Source organism: Corvus brachyrhynchos, unplaced genomic scaffold (genome assembly GCF_000691975.1).
Source record: "Corvus brachyrhynchos isolate BGI_N302 unplaced genomic scaffold, ASM69197v1 scaffold126, whole genome shotgun sequence".
Classification (NCBI taxonomy): Eukaryota; Metazoa; Chordata; class Aves; order Passeriformes; family Corvidae; genus Corvus; species Corvus brachyrhynchos.
Genome location: NW_008239283.1, coordinates 5,389,460 through 5,399,825, shown reverse-complemented (window position 1 = coordinate 5,399,825; position 10,366 = coordinate 5,389,460). Strand labels below are relative to the sequence as shown.

General features: G+C 37.2%; 1 protein-coding gene across 2 annotated transcripts in view; it reads right to left on the bottom strand.

The window, feature by feature from the left end:
* DPP10 (dipeptidyl peptidase like 10) overlaps positions 1-10,366 on the bottom strand; it is a 202,751-nt gene that overhangs the window by 109,988 nt on the left and 82,397 nt on the right. The gene's annotated exons all lie outside the window — the stretch shown is intronic.

The window sequence follows — 10,366 nt, the reverse complement described above, 5'->3', positions numbered from 1 at the left end:
GTCCACGTGGCCGATGCTGTCACAGTGCGGAGATGACTTTATCACATTTGTGTGATAGCTCGACAAGGGCTAATCCAAAAGTCCATTTTAAAGACAATGGGAAAAGTTCCACTGACTTTAATAGCATTTTCATCAAGTTCAGAAGTGATAAGCACTTGAGGAGCCCGCTAGATGACAATGGCTACTTGAATATAAAGTTAATGATATTTCCTGAGCAGTGAAAGATTGTGGAAGAAAATTAAATTCTGATGTGCTTGCCCTGGTTCTCTGAAGTGTGATAAGCAGCTCTGAAGCTCCCATTGCACCCTCCAGGTTCTAGATCCTTTTTGTCAGGTTCTAGACATTTGGGTAGAGCAGATATTTTCCATGGGACAGTTTTCAAACAAGTTTGTTCATGTTTTGGACCATTTACCGTTGTTACAGGTTGTCCTTACCACAGGTACTGACACTTGAACTTGTCTTTGAAGTGACTAATCTTTTTTCCAAAAAGGTGCCAGGATTTTAAGATGTCAACATACTTGGGTTTCTTCTGCTTATGAAAAACAAGCAAACAGAAAGGCTAACACCTCCCACCCCTGCTCAATGCGTGAATTAATACACAATACAAAATTTCTCTTGTTCAAGACTAAAAACATTTGTTAAGTACGTTATAGTTACACTTTCAGTTTCTGGGTTAGATTCTTCTGACCAAGAACTTGCCATTTTGAATTAAAAAGAAGCTGCAAGTTATATGATCACTCCTATGATTTTTTTTAAGTTATATTTTTTTTCCAACTTTTCTATTTTAAGCAAAATTTTATTATTATTAAATATGCACTGCTGATAGAGACAGAATTATGCAGAATAATTGAGAAGTGTATTTATTTTTTCCCCCCCCTCACATTTTAGAATAATTCCAGATTTGGTCAGCCTACTTGACAATCATAACAAAAAGTGACTGTGAACCTTCAGTCAAAGCTCAGGTTTTCCCTTTGTCTGATTTTCCTCATTTTTGCAGCAGAGAAATATTTCATAAATTCTTCCCACCAAATATGATTGATACAGTGAGAACTGTCTCTGTTCATGTGTCTGGAGAGGCAAAGGATGAGATTTGTAATACACACAAAGATACAGAAACGTCTGGAGATTACAAATCTAATCTTAATAAAAGAAAAGGATAAATAAAATTATTGAAAATGGTTTAAGGAATATTTATCTATTATTTGCAACCTTTTGAAACGGAACATTTGGGTAGATGTTTGACATTTGTTTTCTTTCTTGGAGACTGTTTCAAAACAAAGTTTGTTTGGTTGGGTTTTTTTGGTTTGTTTTTTTTTTTTTTTTTTATCTTAAATCTTGGGACTCTTTATCTCAAGGGGGAACACTGCTGGTGTGATGACACTGACTCAGACTCAGCCACATCGAAAGGATCCCAGGAAGCCATCAGCTGAACTCCATCCACAAAGCAGGATAAACACTGAATCCAGACCAGGAGGCCCAGGGCTTTATCCAACCCGGTCCTGAAAGTGCTCAGCCTCTCTGGGCAAAGTCTAATTAGCCCTGATTGTATTTAACAACTGAAATTAGAACTGCAGATTACATTTGGGAGTTTTGATTTCAAGACAGCAACACTGATAGAGTTCAGTCAAAAGATGTATGAGATCATGGACAATACTGGAGAAGTATTACCCTTTTTGCCTTGTATATGCTTCTACTTTGTATTGTTATTTAAATTGTAGGATATTTTAAAATATTTCAATCAATATTTACTTAAATCTAAGCACATATATGTACATTTTAAAACATTCTTATGTATAATCCTTGCTCCATGCCTGGAAGTGCTCAAGGCCAGGTTGGATGGGGGCCTGAGCAACCTGGTCTAGCGGGAGCTGTCCCTGCCCATGGCAGGGGGTTGGAGTGAGATGATCTTTAGGGTCCCTTTCAACCCAAACCATTCTATGATTCTCTGACATATTTAACATGTGAAAAACTCCTCTACAAAGATATTTGGTTCAATTTTTCTAAAGATATTTGTAAAACCAAACTCTACTATTCGTGTGACTTTAACCACACGCTAGCTCAGCAATCAATATTATGGAATAACTCTGAGTCTTAATTTCTATTAAAAGTCAAAACCAAAATATTTCAAAATATGACAAGTTTGGGTTTCTAGACTGTGCTTAAGCATTCTATTTCATATATCAAATACATCTGAGAAGATTCTTTAGTAAATGTTGTTAGGAAAAAAAAACCAACCAGAAGCTCGCTAAGTAATCCCTAGTTTGTAAATCTAATTAATAACACTGCAGCTAAAGAAAGATGTTAATTGCTATTGGTATAAAATTCATGACCACTGACAATATAGACTATTTTGGCTGCAAGACTAAAATTCTGAATGTGTGATCAATGACAATTTTAAGATTAAGTGACCATTTGGGATTACATTCATCAATACTAATGGTATCTTATTTAAAAGTTTAATGAGAAAGCTATAATGCATATCACATTTCTCAGTAAGATACATTATTATTGAATTTCAGAGAGAGGATATTATGAAAAATGAAATAAAAGCAAAAAAAGCCCATTGTTTAAAATGGATTTTCTAGGTGTATTGAACACATGAACTGGACTGCAGGCATTTGCTCAGAGGACTACTCTTTAAGTAATGCCATCTTGTTTATTTTTGGTTCAGTGTGTCTTTAAGTTAGACCTGAAATTAGTCACTGTAGAACATGAGGATATCTGCATCATATCAAACATACATGGCATTTTCAGTAAAAGGTTTTAACATAACAGGATAGTCAGAGCCACAAAGTGATTTTGCTCCTCAGAAGTCATTTATTCACAGTATTTGATGTGAGCCAGCTCCTGTATTTGAGAAATCAATAGGAGTAGCAGTTGAAGTAACAATAATTCATGCTCAGGGTAAAACCGGTCAAAACTGAAAGATGTATAAAATATTCTTTTAGTCCATATTTTTTTTGGTAAAGAGGAAGGGAATTATTATTTCTTGGGAACACAGAATAAAGTGTTAAAAACAGGTGGGTGCATCAGGTGAGTCTAGTTGTGGTGAACTCTGGCAGATCTCAATCCAAATTAAAGCTCTGTTCAGCTCTTCCAGCCTTTAACAGCTACTAACACAGTCCCCAATTAGGACTCCCAACTGTTCTTGCCCTGTTATTTATTCAGGCTGTCCTGTTGTCTTAGTTTTATACACACAGCCCCTTATTTTTTTCCATTCAGCACTGCTGTGGAAGACTTATTATCACATTATTTTGATAAAAGTATCATTACTACCCCATTTTCTAAAAACCCCCAAACATTGCAATATCACTGTATAACTGGCTTTCAGCTGCACACTGTTTCTAGCACATACAAGAGATATGTGGAATTAAAACAAAACAACAAAGAAAAAACTTTTAAACATTGGGCTTTTCTGTCCATGGGCTGTGACAGACAAACTCTTCACTTACAATGGACATTTCTGGGTCACTTCTGCACATTATCCATGCACAAGAGAGGAACAGGGGGGATGACATAGTTGGCAGTTTCACAGCAGAAGGCAGAATTTATGCTATATAAAATAAATTGTCCATAGATTAGGGGAACTGCTGACTTAAATAGTGCAATATTGCCTGTTTCTATAGCATCAGCACAGTAGGATTCCAGCCCCCATGGATTATTATGTGATGTAGGAATACAACCACATGAAAATCAAGAGCTATGTTAAGACTGAGTTCCTAGGCTGCTGGATCTCAGAAACTCAGCTGGACATCACCTAAGTCCTCCTGAAATAACAGTATTCACACTTGATAGGAATGACAATACTATTGAAAATAAATACTTTTTCTGTCAATAAACATTTTGTTTGAAAAGCTAAATGCCTTAGAGTCCATTTTTACTGAACAACAGCAAAGTACAATCTCCTTTTTCAATACTGGCTTTGAACAAGAACCTGAAACACAAATCATGAATTTTCAACTCTGGCAACTCTGAAAAAGGGAAAAAAGCCATCTTCTACCTAAATTAGAATTATTTTGTTTAATTATAAAACTTGAGGTTGAGCAGCAATCCTGTGAGTATAAATGGAACAGAAAACTTCAGTAAGTTACTTGAAAAGCAGCAACACCTTGTCTCATGTGGTTTATTAGGAAGAGTGATCTACTTTTTTTAACTGCTACACTAGGCTGAACTTGCATAGATGAATCAACACATCCCTTATGAAAAACAGCAAGTAGATGCACAAGGACTGGTATGTGACATGGCAGTTACCACCTCAAATTTAAAGAAACAGTGGAAGCATCCAAACAGTACTCCAGTTTCCCATCTTTTTAGTTCCAATTTTTTTTAGAGGCAGAAATTGTGACAGTTCCAGCCCTGTCCTGTAGGCCATCACAGTAACACCCTGGCAGAGAGCAGCCTCAACATCCCATTACAAATATACCAATCATTTTTAAACAATATTACAGATATATGCAGATCCTCCAGGTATAACTCTGCTACTTCTAGTAAGCGGTGAGGCAGTAACCTGTCTGATGAACTGAATGCAAGCACTTAAAGGACTGCAACTCAACAGGAGTGAAACATGGAGGCTGTTTATCAGACAAATACAAAACAAACATCAATGTCCATGATTCTAACCATAAAATACACTCTATTTTCCCCATCTTCCATTTATGGGGACCGGTGGCTATTATGTTTTGCCACATAATTTAGATAAAATCCTGGATAAAAGTTGGACATTGTGTGTTCACATGAATACTCACTCCTAGGGGATAATTCATGATAGTAGGAAGTGTCATAAAATTCATTTTGCCATATTTTACTACAAAGCACATCATCTCCTCAGGCAAAGACCTTGGCTTTTTATATCTTAAAAATGCCTTACATATCTGTGGAGCTCTATAAAATAAAGTCAAATATATGAAAAAGAAGAGCAGTATGCCAAGACAACCTACAGCCTCACTGTTATATTACCAGGCTCTGTCCATCTAAAACTTCAACTCAAACTAAATCAACAGCCTTTAAAACACAAAGATCTGAGCAGCCTAATTCCATGAATTGCTCAATATTTGACCTTTTAAGCACCCAGTCTTGTCACACCTAAGAGAGGAATAAAACATATCACAAAAACTATTTGCAAGAAATGAGTTCAGATTTTGGGGGTGGATCTCACTTAAAAATCCCTTCTTATTTTTTTTCTTGCTGCCCTAAAGCTGATAAAACCTGTTCCTTCGTGTTTTTGACGAGAGATAAAGATGAATGGGAAAGTCATGTCAGGATCAGACTTCTATTTACGATCTCCTAAGTTCAGGAGTGTGCACATGCATGATTTGCTTCTGGACTCATCTCAAAATGAACAAATGAGAGATGAAAGATTACCCTGAGGACCTGCAGAAATACACATGAAAAACAGGTTTATCTAAAGAACCATGCATTTCTGGAGGAAAAAGTTGATAGCATGAATTTTATATCAGATCTTTACTTCATAGAGAGCACTACATAAAATATTGTTGGCCAGATCGCTGCTGGTTTAAAAAGTCTTTTTTTATTCTTTTGTATGAAATAATCTTGTTGAGAAAATGTTGTTTCCATGTGCCAGATGACAGATTTCATTTCATCTTCGTTATGTGTGTTTCCAACCCTTGGCTGGTACTGCAGATAATGCTCCTCATAGTCAGACTTCCACACGCACTGTATAAACCATCTTGAAAACACCTGCACACGTTAAAACCAGTGTCATGATTAGAAATAAGACATAATGCAAGGTAGTTTCTTTACCTTTTAAATTTTTCAGAACAAAAATCCACTAATTAATTTCACTGACCAAGAGGTTTACTGACAATTGAGCATTTAGTTTCCACCTGCTCAGAAGAAAGATAATTTTCTAATGCAGAACATATAATTTAAGACTTCAGTGAGTTCTTCCCCTCATGGATTCTCCTAATTTGCAGGCAAACTCCTGAAGATCCTTTCAGTGCACTTGAGTAAGCCAGTATCAAAGTCAATCTCTAACAGCTTGATGAGAATGTCACTTGTTTGTCCTTCATTTACTGTAGACCATGGTCCCTGTCATTATGCTCTAAAAATAGATATTATAGCAGCAAAGTGATGACAGGCGTCAGCACACAGCAGAAAGTAACTTGGAGGTTCTTTGCTTCAAATGCCATGTTGGACCTCTTGTCTTTAATACACTGAACTGAAAATATTCAGATACACTTTTGAATTATTTCTACTAGATGAGTGGCATTTTGATTTAAAATTATTTTTCTCCTTCCTTTCTGAAGAGGATTGGGTTATTCTTCATCCTGATCTTACCATAAGAAGTGTTAAAATCTATTTTTTTTAAGCTAAATATATTGTTTTATTAAAATTCTCTAGCTAAAAAAGATTACAGTTTGAAGTCCTAATTCAGGAGAAGATTTCCTTTTTTAGAGAGCATATAAATGCTCACGCTTCTAAACTAGAGTTGAACTTTAATCTGTTTTTAAGCACATTTCTGAACCAAGAGCTAAAAAAATTCACACATAATTAATCTTGTACTGAAAACAGAAGATGATGCCTTATTAATAGAAAAGAGAATAAAGTAGGAAAAATTCCTGAAGCTTGGCATTCAAAAGGGCTTTGAAAGCAGGGAAAAGGAAGAACAGTTTGTTTGTGGGAAGAAAAAAAAAATCACATGAGGAAAGAGAGGAAATGATCTCATCTACTTCTTCACTTGCTCTTCTGTGGCACATTATGCTCCAGCAAGAGCACTGGGACAACATGCCCATGATGAGTGAGCAAAACCACTTTATCTGGAATTAAGCTTATTTTCATTTCATGTGGAGTCCAGGGACAAGTTGCAAGGTATAACCCTGAGGGACACCAAAGTTCCCTAATGGTAAAAGAATTCCTAGGACCTCAATTCTCACTCTTCTGCAAATTCACTGCCCCATTCTTTACCATTAATGCAAGAACAGAGTGTCTGATCTCCATTTTCTTATCAAAACTATAAATCAGGTTTTGGTAGTTGTGAATTATAGCACCAGAAGAGTGAGAAAAATTTCAAATGTAATTTTAACACAGTCCTTATTGAAAGCAATAGTGAAATAATCTTTCTTCTTGAAATCTCAGCCAGCTTAGATACTGTCACCCAGAGTGTCACATTCTTTGCTCACACCTTGAAAGTCTTCAAAGGAAAATCAAAAAGCTACAGTCCTGCAAAACTGTCCCCTCTCTGCATACAATAGGTACAATAGTTTCCCTGGTGCTGTGTTCCTACTCTCCCAGAAGAATGAGGATGGATCCAGCAAGGATGTCTGAGCTCATTTCCCAAATTAGTTTCTATTACTGATCTGCTGCCTTGCACAAGGAGACCTTTTCAGCAACGCCAACCAAATTATGGGGAGTGACAGGCAGAAAGACCATGTACACTGCAGCTGACCCATGGGACCTTTGGCAACGTCAGAAACATCGGAGAATTGATGAAAAGCATTCCAGAAGCGTGAGGAACCACGGAGAAGGGCAGCAAAGAACACACAGAAAGTACCTCTACAATCACCACAGCCTTGTGTTCCAACAGGAAACACCAGACAGCCCCTGGGCTTATGCCAGTACTACCAGCCTGTCCTGTGACCTGCTGGGAAGGAGATGGAGGGAGCCTGATGTCCAGAAATCAACGTACAACACCTCGAATTCCTCAGCAAAAAGATTTTCTTCCATAATATTTTCACAGAGCTAGACCAAACCAACTGCGATACCACAGGAAATGGTTTTCATCCTTGTATTGAGCATAATTTAAATGACCATTCAATTATTACTTTTGTATTCAAAGATGGCTTATTTTCATGCAGATTTATGTTTCGTTATGCATAGAGGATATTCTTAATTGTGCTGAAATGACTGCAAATTTAATTAAAGTTTGCCATTCCAAGCATAAAATAGATTAAAGAAAATGCTGACAACAGTAAAATAAATATTCAACTACTTAATTTAACTCAACATTTATTTTTAATCCAAACATCAAAATAATCTTGTTTCTAATTACAATTTCATGACAAAATGTCTTGAAGGAGCATTTGTCTCTATTTCCCTCCAATCTGCTCAGCTGAAACACACTAGCTTATTTATAAAACTGTTGATTAATAAATCTGTTCCAGCTGTATTACTGTATGTTACGAAGAACACAGATTGATGTATGTAAACAACCATTATAATTTTAAAAACCCAAAGCCTTGAGACTCTTCAAAAGCAGAAATCCCATCAAATACATTGCAGGACAATTACACGCCTAAATTTTAGCAAAGAAGGAAAAAAAAGGGGAAAACATAGCTAGTAAGGTCCAGAGGTCTGTGGCAATTTATAGCAGATGGAGAGATCAACCTAATGTCTAATATAAATTACTTGTGGTTCCTTGAACTGGGTATTATTAGACTCAACCATGTAACACATGACAATAAGCAAATCCTCAGTTTCATAAAAAGTTACACTCAAAAGAGGTATGAAGAAAGAATCTGGCCTGATTCTACTGAAACTAACTGGAAACTCTCCAGTTAAGCTTAATACTAAGCTGCTTAGTATTGATTTTAATTCTATAGTTAATAAATTTAATAATTTACAGTTAATAGCCAGGGGGAAAAGTAAAGCAGACAAGAGGATTTCCTCTCATCCAGATGCAGTAAGTCTGGCTCTGGCTGAGAAAAAAAAACTCCGAAATCACAAGAATTATGAACACTAACTTAACCCTTGATGTAATTCGGAAGCATTACTTATGAGGAAATATACAGGCTTTCCAAGGCATTGCATGCCTTTTCTCCATCAGATTTGGAGAAGACAAAAGTGCTTTTTCAGCCTAACAAATATCCCAAGAGTCAGAAAATTTGGAGAAAAAACACTTTCTCCAGTTATTCACAAGAATATGTTGGGCAGCTTCTGCATAAATTGCCTTACATGATTTTTGGTGCTTTTTCCTTCCACCTTAAGCATATTTCGGAGCTAAGGTATTAGTGACAACAGCCAGCTATTATGAGTTTCAGGAGCACCACCACCACTTTTAGAAGGCATGACAATCACAGTATGTTTCTGGTTTGAAAGCCATGAGCTCAGCTGGAGCAGTTGAGAGTAAGCAACACAAGCCTCATCCAAAGCCACCCAGGACCACCACCACAGACTGCTTGCCAAACCCTGTTCATTTCTCATTTTAACTACTTCTTGTCAATACAGTTGAGCAAAGAAAACCTCTAGATGGAAAATGTAAATGCTCCAAACCTTTTTCCTCTATGTAACTTCACTGTGAAAGGATGGAAAAGTTTCTTTTTGCAACAAAACCAAGACTGAAATACAGAAAGAGGCTTCTACTGTGAACTGATAGATTCAGCATGCACTGAGAGCTCTTTGCATGCCAATGGACCATCTCTATCATGGGCCAGGGTGCTGTGGTGAGCCATGGCCAGCCAAATCAAGTAGACCAAAGGGTCCATTGGTTTGATGCTTCCACAGCCCAAAAGCCTTGAGCATTCAAAAGGCTGTGAAAAATATATAAATCTGTGCCTTACCACTGGCTGCAGCCCTCCCCTCCCCTTATTTCTCATACTTGGTTGTCTTTCCAAAGACATTTATATTAACTAATATTAACATTAATATTAATTAATTAATATTAACTAATATTAATTAGTTAATTAATATTAACTAATATTAATTAGTTAATTGGCCCTTGTTACTCCTCCCTGCCTACCCCTTCTCCCACTTGCCACAATTCCTTCTCCCCACCTCGGTAACACCCCCTGGCTGATGTTCCATTGGTTACTGTGTGTTTTCCACATATTGTGGGGGTACAAGACCCCCTGCAAGCCACGGTTCTTTGGTTTTCTCCATGGATTTTCCTCTCCAATAAACCCTCTCCCCCCACAAAGAAGTCCCTCCACTTCTTTCCTGCCTCGCCATGGGTGGGCAAGGCAAACCCCACCAGGAGCTCCGCCTGCCTTCCTGCGCCGCCATCGGTTTCCGTCCTCCCCGCTCGGAGCAGGCAGGAGATTGCCCAGTGCCAGGACAGAGTGCTAGCAGGACAGTACCAGGGATTCATCCCTGGTGTTAACACATTTTCATGTAATAAAGAGTGATGGATACTTTGACGCTTTCCTTATTTATCTGTATCAGCTACATATGGTATTTCTAAGAAAATCTTAAGGAAAGGGGGGAAAAGCCCATCCAAAATCAAAATTTCAATAGAACAAATGAGGAATTTAAGTCAGTAGGAGGGATTATTAAAATCTTTCACAATATAAGACGCAATCAAGAAGGAAAGCAGCAAGGAGCAAGTATTTTTCAGACACAAATAAAACTGGAACACTTCACCAAAAAACAGTGAACTGAACAACAGCAGCTCTCTCCTATTGATAGATGCATA